Source organism: Chaetodon trifascialis, chromosome 3 (genome assembly GCF_039877785.1).
Source record: "Chaetodon trifascialis isolate fChaTrf1 chromosome 3, fChaTrf1.hap1, whole genome shotgun sequence".
Classification (NCBI taxonomy): domain Eukaryota; kingdom Metazoa; phylum Chordata; class Actinopteri; order Chaetodontiformes; family Chaetodontidae; genus Chaetodon; species Chaetodon trifascialis.
This window is the reverse complement of record NC_092058.1, coordinates 30,645,228-30,659,985: the sequence shown is the minus strand read 5'-3', so window position 1 is coordinate 30,659,985 and position 14,758 is coordinate 30,645,228.

The following is a 14,758-nucleotide window of genomic DNA, read 5'->3' as shown; positions in this document are numbered from 1 at the left end:
GACTGGCATTACCTGGGGTTCTTATGTGATTAGTGAAAAATGCACATTTGTCCTTTGCATTCAGGTTTTATATTGTGGATTATACAAGTCTGTCCTACCCCGATATAATGTTATTATCTACTCAGTAAATATGCACAAAGACAAACTTTGTCTTCCTCTACTCACAGACATGGAGCTCTATGGAAGAACAGGTATGTTCAGATTGAATATGAAACACATTTTCAGAAGGAAATTGAGTTTTGCAGTCTGTTTATTGACCCCAAACAGCAAAAGAAACAACACTGATCTCTGAATTCAACAGAAAGTTTTTTTTCTTTTATTTTCCTCCAGTCTTACTTATTTTTTACTCGTCTCTGTATATTAATGAAGTGGTATTGCACACACTCTGGAATGAATCTGAATATGTCCCCACTTCAGAACAGCCACCTGAAATCGTGTGCAAATTTGCTTTTGCGGTGAGTCTGACAGACAGCAAGTTCAGAAAATTTAACCTGGCCCTTTTTATGCAGTTTAATGCAACATTGATACACTGTGCTGGTCAAATGCATGTAAAGGTTTATTCCTGGTAGGATCTTTTGGTATTATCCTACAATTAACCTTGAGAGCATTTACAGGTTACAGGTCGCTGGTAAGGAAGAAAATGAAGTTCAGCAGGAGTTTTGTCCCCTCATAACTGAGCTGAATAGGACATCCAGACTGTAATGCAATTGTGCCTGAGTTTGTGTGCTTGTCTGTGTAAAGTTTGAGAATGCGCTGGTAGTGGATGTAATTTGTGGGATTCATATATATATTTGTCAAATTTGATGTATTCTGTCTGGTTTGATGTATTTGTGTACTCTGAGGTTGTACAGAAGGTGGAAACAATTTTCCTTGCAGAAGGACAAATAAGTCTGAGGGCTCTATTTTTGATTCCGCCACCGTGTGGCACAGGCGCAGCACAAAGTCAGGTCCGCTTTGCCGATGGGGCATGGCGGCACAGACTTTGGTATTTTCATGCACTGCACTGCCGGCGCAACTACACCCGTTCTCATCTCGGTCCCACCCAGCGGCACAACTCGGAAGGAGGGAGGAGAAAAGGTGTGGAGTGGGTTTGACACAGCCGAGTCCAATCTTCATCAATCACACCAGCTCCTCGCCTCACCTTAAAAATGCCGCTGGCAAGGCACATGGCATGTTTCGAGCATGACTGAGCCTGCGCAGGAAACTGTCCGACACCAAAACTTCTCCCAGGAGGAGACTGATGTTCTGGTTCGGGAAGTCCAGGCTCGCAGTAGCTGTAACTGTGGTATCGCGAAATTAATTTCAATACTGTCTATCTGTTTAGTGTGGAAAGTTATTGATCGTTACATGTTTTTTGAACTGATGTAACCGCAAATACTCACTTAATGACAAAGCTGGGCAGCGAGGCGCTCCCTCCTCTCCTGTGCGTTCTGCTGCTCTCCCAGTTGACACGGCACATGCAGTTTGGCCTCCCTCCATCTTGAGTCCCTTAATGTGTCCTCCGTGAGTTTATAGTGACATCCACATCGTACAGCCATGTTGTGTAAAACGCAACATGCCACGAAGAATGCACCAACACTCTGAGGGGTGTATGTTAATGAACCACCTGTCTGGTCAAGAGATCTAAAATGTATTTTGAGAACCCCAAATGTGCGTTCGATGACTGACTGAGCACTGCTGAAAACACAGTTAAAACCACGCTGCCGTCTTGTTGAAGGTGTGATATGGCGACATCAACTACGTTTTCAGTGGATAGCCGTTATCACCTAGCAGCCACCCATCCGAGGGGTGTCCCCCTGAAAGACTGTAGGGATGCTAGAATTCGCCCGGATGAACGAGTCATGTGCCGACCCGATGAAATTGGCATACATGTTTGTCACCAGGCAATTTGAGTCACAGATCACCTGACATCCCTGTTTCACCTGTGTACTTTCAGTCAGGTTGAGTGACCATTACATGTGCAGAACGCGCTTGTGAAGTGGTCAGATGAGATACTGATTAAACTATAGAAATTTAGGTCTGACGCTATGTGCTGACTCAAATAGTTGCATTGAATCGTGGCTGTTGCTAATTATTGATGGCAGTGAAATGCCAGACACTGTGGAAACCTGCCTGTGAGGTATTGGTGACGTGGGCGCACAACTCCGCTGGTTTGAAAATCCACTTGCCCAGCGGTGTGCTGCTGGCACACAGAGTTGATCAAGTCTGGGGTGGCGAGCTTTCAGTGCACTTTAACGGCGCCAGCATGGACCGAAATGGACCGAAAATCCAAATCCGCCGGCTGATTATGCCGACACCTCCTCCTACTGCACTGCAACGCGTACTTCTGTGCGCCTCGGTTTACCAAAATACCAAGTGCACCCTGCGCCCCGCCAGCGGCACGGACGAAAATAGAGCCCTAAATCTACGATTAAATTAGAAGCAATAGTATAAGATCTGGGGCCCGTTTCACAAAGGAGGTTCAACAAACTCCGAGTCTAATCCTGAACCTCGAGTTGATCTAGCCTGAGATAGGAAACTCAGAGTTTCTGGTTTCAGAACAGGTGATTTGGGTTAATTCAATCAACTCAGAGTAAGTTAACTCAGAGTTAAGCGAGTGCACCACGACTATAAAAAGCTAACATCAATGGAGCCCTGATTCTACGAGTCACCATGGCCTCTGTCACCCAGCAGAAGGCCATCAAACTCTCCTGTAATGTGTAGGGGACACATCAGAGTATATTAAAGGAGGGAGAAAGGTGAATTATATTGTGCAAATCTTTAGGCTGCTTACCACGTTGCAGTCTGTTGCTCAGGTTAGACTCGCGATAAATCCTTGAGTCATGAACAGACCCAGGCCACTTGGCCTCCACATTGGAAATTAAGTATGCAGCATCACATACGATCTTGACAGTGCAGAGAATGACAGATGTTGAATTATGATGCAGTCTAAAATTTTGAAACAGTAGTCAATCTACATGTACCTGCACATTTATGCTGTGAATGGACTTCCTATTCACATAATCTGCTTCATTATGCGAGGGAGCTGTGATAGGGATGTGTGTGCCATCTATGCAGCCAATCACAGTGGGGAAAGAAATTAAAATTACTACTCCCATTCTGAGGTTGCAGCACAATGTCATTAATGGAATATAATTTAAAATTCATTTGGATCTCTACATCATTCACCTGCAATCCTGTGGAACTCCTCCTTGATGACTCTGACAGGTTTATGTCCAGGGAAAACCACAAAGATGGGCAATAGCCGTTTCAGTGAGAGGCACACTTTTCTGACCGCCCTGTACACAATTGCCTTGCTTAAGTGCTCTGCATCTCCGATATTATACAAAAAACTCCCATTTGCAAAGAAACGCAGTGCAACACACAATATCTGCTGGGATGTGAGAGCATGACTACGGCTGGTAATGTTGCAAATGTAAGGACGGATTAGGTTGTATGTAGATGATAGACTGTGACGTGAAACGGTACCATTCAAAAAGAAGGTGCCATAAACAGGCATCATGTTTATGTCTCTATTTTCAATATGATTTAGCCGACTGATAAATGACTATAGCAGTTGAATCCCAGTAAGTTAAACTTGTTGATTTTTGGTTCCCTGAGGGCAGAAGGGTTAACCCAATGCTGCCCGTATTCCTGATTGAAATGGTTTTAGTTTTCTAGTTAATGATTATTGTAGTCTCACTTACTAACTCTTTTCAATCTCATCTACTTTCAGTTTGTTTTTGTTTTGTTTTGTTTTGTTTTATTTTGTTTATTTTATTTTGGACTAACTTCAAAATGCTGTCATTGCCCCTTCCATGAGTTTATAATATCAGCCATTATAGTGCATTTAATTTCTTCTAATATTGTTGTGCCGTCCTCAACATACCATGCATTTATGGGTTTCTCTCTGTTTATTGACAGTAGCTTACCAGCCGGTAGAATCGATTTGAGTTCATTAGTTAGTGAAAGAAGGATCTGTGTGAAAGCGAGAAAGTGAGGGCAGCAGAATGATGATTTTCGTATGTACAATGGAATTGTATTAATCCATGCTAGTTTCCAACTACGACATGTCAAAATGTCTTCCCTGGAAAAGGCCTAAATTGTCAGACTGATGTACACTGATTCACCAATCTGTATTTTTATTATTCAAATCAAATCAAATCAAACTTTATTTATATGGCGCTTTTAATACTTAAAAGCAACACAAAGTGCCTCACAGAGGCTAAAAACTGTAAAAAAGAAAAGGATAAAAGAAAAGGAAAGAAAACCCAGCCCTCCCACCCCCATAAATACATAGAGACATATATAGACATACAGGGAGTAACAGACACGCACGTACGCACACACACTCGTACACCCATATGGACAAGGCAGGGAATAAACCACCTTAGGGGGCCATCCACACTGAGAAGGCCCCCGGCCCATGACTAGGGAGCGCCACCCAAGACCACCCCGACCCAGGCAGACAGGGGGCCTCACACCAAGGTGCAGAAGCCTCCAGCCATCCAGGCCAGAGCTGAGCCCTCGGCAGCGCCCCCATCAGTAGACCAAGAGCAACTCCCAGTGTGGGGGGCCCCCATGAGGAAATGCCGCAGCTAAAAACCATGAGGGAACACTGGAGCTAAAAACCAAGGGACTAAGACATAAACATTGAATGAAATAAAATGAGTAAATGAAATAAATAGTAAATAAACATGTTGTTAAAACATGCAACTAAAATAAGATACAAATAAAGATTAAATATGATATGATAAGATGCCTGATTAAAGGAATGAGATAAATCAAACAAATCAAGTAAAAGCCTGATTAATAAGGTGGGTCTTGAGCCTCTTTTTAAAAATCAACAGTCTCTGCGGCCCTGAGGTTCTCCGGCAGGCTGTTCCACAATCAGGGGCCATAATAGTTAAAAGCCGCCTCCCCGTGTGTTTTAGTTTAGTTAGTTTAGGTTAAGAGGCCCGTGCCGGAGGACCTCAGGGTCCGTCAGGGTTGATAGGGTAAAAGTAGGTCAGATAAATAAGAAGGCCCGTTAAGACATTTGAAAACTAATAAAAGTACCTTAAAATCTATCCTGAAACGCACAGGGAGCCAATGCAGTGTTTTTAAAACTGGTGTAATGTGCTCCCGCCCTCTGGTCCTCGTCAGCACTCGTGTGGCTGAATTTTGTAGTAATTGAAAATTTGAGATACTCTTTTTGGGAAGACCAGAGAGCAGGGCATTACAGTAATCTAAGCGACAAGAGATAAAAGCATGCATCAGCACCTCCATGCTGGCCTGAGAGAGAAACGAGAGGACCCTGGCTATATTCTTGAGATGGTAAAAACCTATCTTTGTTATGTTTTTGATATGTGGAATAAAAGTAAGCTCAGAGTCAAAAATCACACCCAGATTTTTTACAGAATGTGATGGTTTAAGATATTGTAGTTTTGGTAAAAGTTTCTCTCTCTGGTCTTCAGGACCAATGACTAAGACCTCTGTTTTGTCCTGATTGAGCTGAAGGAAATTTTCTGCCATCCATGACATAATGCCTGAAATGCAGTTAAAAATGGCATCAGTTGGCCCTGTGTCATCAGGAGACACAGCAATGTACAGTTGTGTATCATCAGCATAACTATGGAAGCTGATGCCATGCCTCCTGATGACGTCCCCGAGGGCTAGCATGTAAAGATTAAAAAGAGTTGGACCTAAAATTGACCCCTGGGGAACCCCACACTTGATCTCATGGAACATGCATCCCAACTTACAAAGAAGTGTCGGTCAGTGAGGTATGAGACGAACCAGTTAAAAGCAGTACCTGAGAGGCCAACCAGGTGCCTCAGTCTGTTTAATAAAATGTGATGGTCTACTGTATCGAAGGCAGCGGTTAGATCCAATAGTACCAAGACTGTGAGCTTGTGTTTATCTAAGTTGCACCTGATATCATTTAAAATCTTTAATAGGGCTGTCTCGGTACTGTGGTTCATCCTAAAACCAGACTGATACCTTTCTAAAATGTTCTTGTTAGGACCTGGCAGTGTGTCTCTCCCTTTTGTTTCATTTTCCCCTGTTTTCCCCAGTGTGTTTTGTCTGTTTGTCTCCCCCTGTCTGTCCAGGACCATGCAGTAAGGCTGCACCTACCAGTCAAGCTCCACCTGCGTGCCTCCTCTCACACCTGCAGATCATCAGCTCATCAGCAGCTGCATTTAACCCAGGCTTTTCCCTCCAGTACTCGTCAGATCGTCTGCTTACCTCCGTGGTATTCTGTCTTTCCTCTGCCAGTCGACTGATCTTCTGTGTCCATCCGGTCCATTCTGACCTGTGTTTTTGTTTTCTGCCCTCTTCCAGGAGCCTTTGCCCTGTGGATAAGCCCTCAGCCCAGCCTAGCCTCGGTCGTGAGAGGAGTTGGAGCTTCCAGCAGAGTGTTTTTGTGCTCTCGCCTTTAGTTGTTTCCCGTTTTTGTGGACACCCTTAGTTGATCTGTGCAGAGTGTTTGTTTGCTCTCGCCTTTAGTTTTTCCCGTTTTGGAGGACACCTTTAGTTGGACGTTGCAGAGTGTTTTTGTGCTCTCGCTTTTCGTTTACTCGTTTTTGTGGACACTTTTTGTTAATAAACCTTCTGTTGAATTTACCTGTCTTAGTTCTGTATTCTCTCAGCCATCCCTGTGAGTTCACCTTCATCTGGTCTCAGCGTGTGTACTCACACAACAGTTCTTTTTGTTTAAAAAATCATTTACTTGGTTAAAAACCAGTTTTTCTAAAATTTTACTTAAACAAGGTTAGTTGGATACAGGTCGGTAATTATTAAGAATATTGGGGTCTAAATTGCTCTTCTTCAGAAGGGGCTTCACCACCGCCGTTTTAAAGGAGGCGGGGAAGACGCCCGTCTGAAGAGAGCAATTCACCATGTATAACAGCTGTTCCTCAAAGAACCCACAGAGTGTTTTAAAAAACAGTGTGGGAACTGGATCTAAGAGGCAGGTTGTAGGGTTTACCTGGGAGAAAACTCGACCAAGTGTCCTTGCATCAACCAGGGCAAAACTCTCCAGTGTTTCCTCAGGTAAAACCTGTGATCCAGACGTATTGGTAGTTAAACCTGTTGCGATAAAAGACTGGATCTGATGTTATCAATTTTGCCCTTGAAGTGGTCTGCAAAGTCTTAATTTCTTCATTTCTCCACGGAGGTGTAGGTTTTTTCTTAATTGTTTTTGTTAAAAGAGGAGCCACTGAGTCCAGCGTTGACTTCAGATTACTGTTAAAATTGTCAATGATAAAATTACAGGGTGCTGGTAAAATCTCTGCAGGAGTGCTCTGTAAAATCTGGATAAAATTTGCAGCCACTTCAGGAGTTAGGTAGCATTTCCTCACTGTTCTCACTGATGCCTCCTGCTGATTAAAACTGGCGATGTTAAAAAACATACAGAAGTGATCGGACACAGCCAGATCCACAACAGAGGACACATCCACGGACAGGCCATAAGTTATGACCAAGTCCAGGGTGTACCCCCTGTTGCGGGTCGGCTGCGTAACATGCTGTTTAAAATCCAAACAGTAACCTCTTCAGTACCAGGCTTATTTTGTCTGTCTTCTCCCAAATGACCTACCCTAAATAAATAGAGTATATCTTCACAACTACAAGGGCTGTATGAATAATCTTGGTCTCAAAGTAAGCTAAGACCTGTGAGATTACTACAGAAGTGTCAAATTCAAAATATATGTTACTATGTCAGACTAAATTCATCTTGAACACAGTAGAAATTATTAATTTAAAGAAACAACAACATTATTTTGAGTAAATACCACCTTTAAATAATGTGATGAAGGCCAAATTCTTCTATAAATTAGTAAAGTCATATCTGATGAGTAATTGTGCTAAAGGACATGCCAAAATAATGAACCTGAGCAGTTTTATGGAGGTTTTCCCACAGGTGCTTGTCTGAGTGGAGTACTGTTATTTTTCTAAAGGCTCTCTACCAATCTTCTCTGTAGCGCCATTTTCTTTTTTCCTGTTGTTTTTACCTTCATGAAAGGATGAAATACAAATAAAACAGTAAAATAACACCTCGGCCTGCTTAGCAGGGTCGTCTGTGAGCCTCTGTAAGCACTCTGCCTATTCACTTGTGAATGACACGGAGAAGTGAAACTAACTACGCACTTACAGTAGTCAGTAGCCCCCCCCCAATTTGGTCATTCGGGGGGGCAGGACCCAAGTTCACCATAGAAACACCAATGACGATACAGAAGGAAGTAAGCCCAAAGATAGGGTATTTGATGTGAGCACCCCCCCCCCCCCCCGCCGCCCCCACACACTCTTGACCCTCGCGGTGGATCGTAAACAAACGCAGAGTCATAGGAGCAGACTGTAGCAGCGTTTTTTCGAGCTGGAATATAACTTTTGACCATAAAACAGCAAAGGTAAGACATACTGTATGCTTTTGAGAAATACTTTTCTTCTACTCTTTGGCTGCTGGCTCACTGAGTTTTGGTCGCACAGTGAGGAGGCAGACATTGTCGTGATCATCAGACTCTCTGCTTTCATATGATATCAGGCTTTTGTGGTTTGTATCTAAACTGGATGTACGCTGTTTTCGTGTTTTCCTTATATGCCCATATAATTTATTGCAGTATGAATTAGGTTTCGTTTTGGTGGCAATGCTTGGTAGAGGCTTTTAGCTGAGTTTCTCCCCTTATTCTGGTATGCTACAAGTTAGGATTGGTGCTCGCGAGTGTGACCTTTGATCATCGACGACGCACGCATCCCAGGTTGCCCCCTGTACAGGGGGCACCATACTGAAGAGGTTACGAGGTTTAAAAATTCTCTGGATACTGGGTCCGAGTCGTTGTCAATGTGTAGATAAAAATCACCAGTTATTAAAATCCTGTTGTAGGTGGTGTGAATGATTGATAAGAATTCAGAGAATTTGCTGATAAAAGAAGATGAATATTGGGGTGGTCTGTAGACCGTTATGCAAAGAAAAGGAGGGCTGCTAAGAGCAAAGGCATGGTGCTCAAATGATGTAAAACTGTTAAAAGGAACTGCATTTACAGACATTGTAGTTCTAGTGATAGATGCAGTTCTGCCTCCTTTTTTGCCTTTTTTTTGGAGATAATTAGTCGCTTCCCCGTGTCCAGCAGGCGGTCGATCAGCGACACGAAATCCTTCTTCAGGACCTCCGACTGCTGATTTTTGAGGTCGTTGATACCCACCTCTAAGACCAGTGTGGAGGCCGGGCTGTGCTGCGCACACAGCTGAAGAGCAGCGGAAGCAACCTCCGTGATGCGGGCTCCAGGGTGGCAGAAGGTCCGGCCGCCAAGCACTGCCACGTGCCTGACCATGGAGGTCCCTACCACCAGCACAGAGGGGAGAGTGCGCTGCACCACTGCCTCCATGAGGGTGCGGCGAGGGCGAGGTGGAGCCCGCTGGCGTCGCGACGTGGTTGCTCTGGGCCGAGCTGGAGGGGAGGGACCGTGTTGGACTGGCAGATCCCAGGTCTTGGACTGGTGAGAGCAACGGTAAGTTGGGTGGACACGTCCTGGAGGCGAGCTGTGGCAGGCACTGACGGGCGGGAAATCCTGCATGCTTAGGATGTCGAACCTGTTGTCCAGCGGCAGATCCGGAGGTGGTGGAGGAAGAGATGGCCGAGCTCCAGTGCCCCGCTGCACCACCAACCAGGGTTCCCTCGGCCTGAGTGGAGTTGAACTCACAGGACCCTTCACCCCGTCCTCCCCGGTGAAGCAGTGCGGGTCCTCGGGGCGAAGGCAAGAAGTGGAAGGTGCCGATGACTTGGGCTTGGCTCCCTGTCGGTGCTGGCGGGACTCGGCATGTGCTGGTGCCGGAGTTCCAGTGGTGATCGACCCAGTCCACGGCAGGGTGGTGTTGTTTGTGGCCGCCATGTTACCTCAGTTTTGAAAGGGTGGGGAGGCAAGACTCGCACACCGCCATCATACCGAAAGCCTCTGTAGGCTCAGGCACCCCGGAACACAGTACCACCACAGGGAGGTGAGTTTTCTCTTTGGGTCTGGTACCTCTGATGCTGGTAACATTCTGTTATTGCTTTATATGTGACTTATTTCATTCAGTCTACTCTTATTTCATACAAACTTCTCGCTGGCGTCCTTCACAGAGCCGCATGCTATGTCGCGCACCGATGCCATAATCCGCACTGATGACGTCCTTGAGGTTGTACTGCCTGAATAGACTTCACCGTGCTTCCTGTTTCCTCTTCAGCCTCCTATTGGTTTATATTATCATTATGCTTATTAACTATTGAAAAACTCACACCATCTGCCTCTGGCTGCAGATTTGTTGTGCTTTCTGCTGACACTGTTCCATTCTGCCCCTCCAATTACAATAATATTAATTCCTGGATAGGCCAGTTCTTCACTTAGCCATTGTTGTCATGTATCAATGTAATTGGCACTCAGAGAGATGAGACCGGACTCACTGGTTCAGAATATATTTTTCAAAGGTGTAATATTTAAGAATTGGCCATCTGTCGAAGGTCACTTCAATCTGATGGAGGGCAGTATATCACCAGAGTAACAGCTAACTGGTGCTCACTTCACTCTTTTCTGTAGCTACAGTGACTTGCAAAAGTATTCATACCTCTTGGCGTTTTTCATGTTTTGTTGCCTCACAACCTGGAATTAAAATTGATTGTTTGAGGGTTTGCATCATTTCATTTACAGAACATGCCTACAACTTTGAAGATGTGAAGGTTTTTTTTATTATTATTGTGAAACAAATGACAAATAGGACAAAATAACAGAAAACTTCAGCGTACATAAATATTCACCCCCCCCCAACATCATTTTGGATAAGTCCCTATGAGCTTGCCACATCTTGCCACTGGGATTTTTGCCCATTTTTGCCCTCAAGGCAAAACTGCTCCAGCTCCTTCATGTTGAATGGTTTTAGCTTGTGAACAGCAATCTTCAAGTCTGACCACAGATTCTCAATTGGATTGAGGTCTGGACTTTGACTAGGCCATTCCAACACATTTAAATGTTTCCCCTAAAACCTCTCAACTGATTGAGAACAAAAATATTCCAGCACCAGAAAAAATCTTCTTCCTTCAGAAATATGTAGGAGGAGCAGCTAAAGAGGCTTTAGAAGGATATTTTCTGACTGATTTGGAAGATGCATATTATGCAGCATAGGGCTTGCTTAATGAACAATATGGCGAGCCCTTTGTACTTCCGGTGCCGTACGAGCGGCAGCCTTTTACAGCAGCTGGCTAGACTTTAAGAGTTTTTCTTATCTTTTTCTGCTTTTCTTTTGCGTCTTCTTTTATTCTTTTTAATCTATGTGTTTGTTAAAATCTGGCGCATCAGAGACATTAAACACAGTAACTCTGGTGCTACTTCGTAATCACTTTTACAACCCGTACACTTTCTCCGCGTCTGTGGGTCCGTGACAGACAATGGCTCCCATTGTTTACAGTAGGGATCAGCTGCTGGCCCTGTGTAACACAGCTGTGCGGCCGGAGGAGCGACCTCATGTCCCCCGCGAATTAAGGAGGAGGATGCGGGGGTGTCATGCTGGGATCAAACGCCGCGACAGGAGGAGAGCTTACAGACCGACTCTCCCGTCTGTCATCATGGGGAACGTAAGATCTCTCCCCAACAAGATGGATGAGCTGGCAGCGCTTAGTCATGCCTCTCTGTCCTCCACTCTGCCCAAATTCATCCAGTATGTCACATGTGCCACCAGAGACAATAAAACACTGGACTTATTCTATGCCAACACCAAGGAGGCATACGAATCATCACCCCTCCCTCCTCTGGGAAGAGCTGATCACAACCTGGTTCATCTCCTGCCTGTCTACAAGCCCCTTGTCAACAGGCAACCAGCTGTGTCCCGCAGAGTGAAGAGGTGGTCTGACGAGGCTGAAGAGGCTCTGAAGGACTGCTTCGAGACAACCGTGTGGGATATAGTCAGTGACTCTCATGAGGAGGACATCGACAGCTTGACAGACAGCATCACGGACTACATAAACTTTTGTGTGGAGAACACTGCACCCACCAGGACTGTACGGTGTCACTCTAACAACAAACCCTGGATTAATCCTGACATTAAGGCTCTTTTAAGGGAGAAGAAGAGGGCCTCCAAGGCAGGAAACAAAGAGGAACTGAGAACTGTTCAGAGGGAGCTCAGAAGGAAAATCAGGGAGGCAAAGGACAAATACAGGAGGAGAATGGAGGAACAGCTGCAGGAGAACAACACCAGAGGAGTCTGGAGAGGCCTGAAAACCATTTCAGGCCACCAGAAGCCAAACTCCCAGGCAGCTGGGGATTCAAAGTGGGCAGATGAGCTAAACAGCTACTTCTGCAGGTTTGAGGAAGCATCTGCCCCTCCCCCAGCTGTACCAGCCCTGCAGCAGCCCTCCTTTGTTCTACCAGCAATCTGCCCAAGTACCCCTCTGACCCCCCCCCCCCACAGTATTCAGCTCACCACCACCATTGCCACCCCCCATTGTTCCTCCCAGTCCCCCAGCCACTTCACAAGACACTCAGCCCCCCTGCTCCAACTTGTCTCTCACACCTCTCCAGGTGAGAAATCAACTGAGGAGGTTAAAGACCAGGAAGGCTGCAGGACCAGACGGCCTTAGTCCCAGACTCCTCAGATCCTGCTCTGATCAGCTGAGCGGGATCACTGGACTTCTGTTCAACCTGAGTCTGAGGCTGGGAAGGGTGCCACGACTCTGGAAGACGTCCTGCGTGGTACCTGTGCCAAAGACCCCACATCCTAAGGAACCTAGCTGCTACAGGCTGGTGCCATTAACATCGCACCTCATGAAGGCCTTGGAGCGGCTGGTTCTTGCCCACCTGCGCCCCCTGGTGAGCTCGTCCATGGACCCGCTGCAGTTCGCGTACCAGCCTGGCATCGGAGTGGACGATGCCCTCATCTTCCTCCTCCATCGAGCCCTGTCTCACCTGGAGCTGCCTGGGAGCTCTGTTCGGGTCCTTTTCCTGGACCTCAGCAGTGCTTTCAACACCATTAGGCCAGCCATCCTGAGAAACAAGCTGGAGCTTTCAGGATTAGACCAACACCTCACATACTGGATAGTGGATTACCTCTCCAACCGTCCACAGTATGTGAGGACACGGGACTGTGTGTCAGGGACTGTCCTCTGCAGTGTGGGGGCCCCCCAGGGAACGGTGCTGGCATCGTTCCTCTTCACCCTTTATACAGCAGACTTTTCCCAATTGTCACCCAGCTGCCACCTGCAGAAGTTTTCTGATGACTCTGCCATTGTCGGCCTCATCACAGATGGGGACGATAGGTCATACAGAGGACTCATCCAGGATTTTGTGGACTGGTGTCAGCAGAACCACCTGCTGATTAATGTGGATAAAACCAAGGAGCTGGTTGTGGACTTTCGTAGGTGCCCACACTCTCTCCCATCACCAGTGAACATCCAGGGAAGGGACATTGAGATGGTGACATCTTATAAGTACCTGGGTGTTCATCTGAACAACAAAATGGACTGGACCCACAACACCACTGCACTTTATAAAAAAGGACAGAGCAGACTCTACCTGCTCAGGAGGCTGAGGTCTTTTGGGGTGCGGGGGGCACTCCTGAAGACCTTCTATGACTCTGTTGTGGCCTCTGCCTTATTCTATGGTGTAGTCTGCTGGGGGAGCAGCATAACAACGGCTGGCAGGAAGAGGCTGGACAAAGTCATCAAGAAGGCCAGCTCTGTCCTGGGATGCCCTCTGGAACAGATGGAGGAGGTGGGGGAAAGGAGGATGACAGCCAAGCTGTCCTCCATGACAGACAATGACTCCCACCCCCTCCAACACACACTCACTGCACTGATGAGCTCCATCAGTGACAGGATGCTACATCCAAAGTGTGTGAAGGAGCGGTATCGCAGGTCTTTCCTTCCTGCAGCCATCAAACTTTACAATAGAAACTGCTCCAAGTAGGCAGTACAATAATCTGCATTACATTCTGTGCAATAACTGAACTGAACAATTTTTTGGGAAACAATCTGTGCAATAACCTGGGCAATAATCTGTGGAATATTTAAGTACATAAAAGCCTGTAATCTGTGCAATATTTCTCTGTAAACTGTGCAATATTTTAGAACATAAAAGTCTGTAAATACTATTCCCGGTACACCCTTTTGTACATACTTTGTGTTAACTGCATGCACTTTGTCTTTTAATATTCTATTCTGTTATTGATGCTGCTTTGAAATTCGGAATTTCCCCTCGAGGGACGAATAAAGGAATATTGAATTGAATTGAATTGAATTGAATAATTGCCAAAGCCTTCTGAGACAAACTACATGCTTGACCAAAAATAGGCTCAAGAGAGAGTGCTGAACTGAGAAAGTTTGTGGACTTTTTATGTAGCTGTAAGTCAGCCATGGCTCATAATGAGAGTTTAAATGTTCTTAATGATGGAATTGAGAATCAGAAACTCACTGCTAAGCTACCTGACTGGCAAAGTACCAGATGGAACCAAAAAGCCACTCAGTATCAGCTGGAACACAGAAGTTTCCCAAGCTTTGATTATTTTGTGACTTTCTTAAACATGGAAGCTAGTATCACATGTAATCCCATAACCTCTTACCATGCTTTACAGCAAAGTGAATCTGACAGACCAAAAGTCAAGAACCAAAACAGAGGGGTTTTCAAAAATAGAACTGTGGGTGCGAAGATCCTCACAACTAACACTAGTAAGAAGAGCATCGTCACATGTGTGTTCTGTCAGAAAACAGGACACAGCTTGTACAAGTGCAGAAGATTCGTTGAAAAGCCAATTGCCGACAGAGTAAACTTTATTCAAG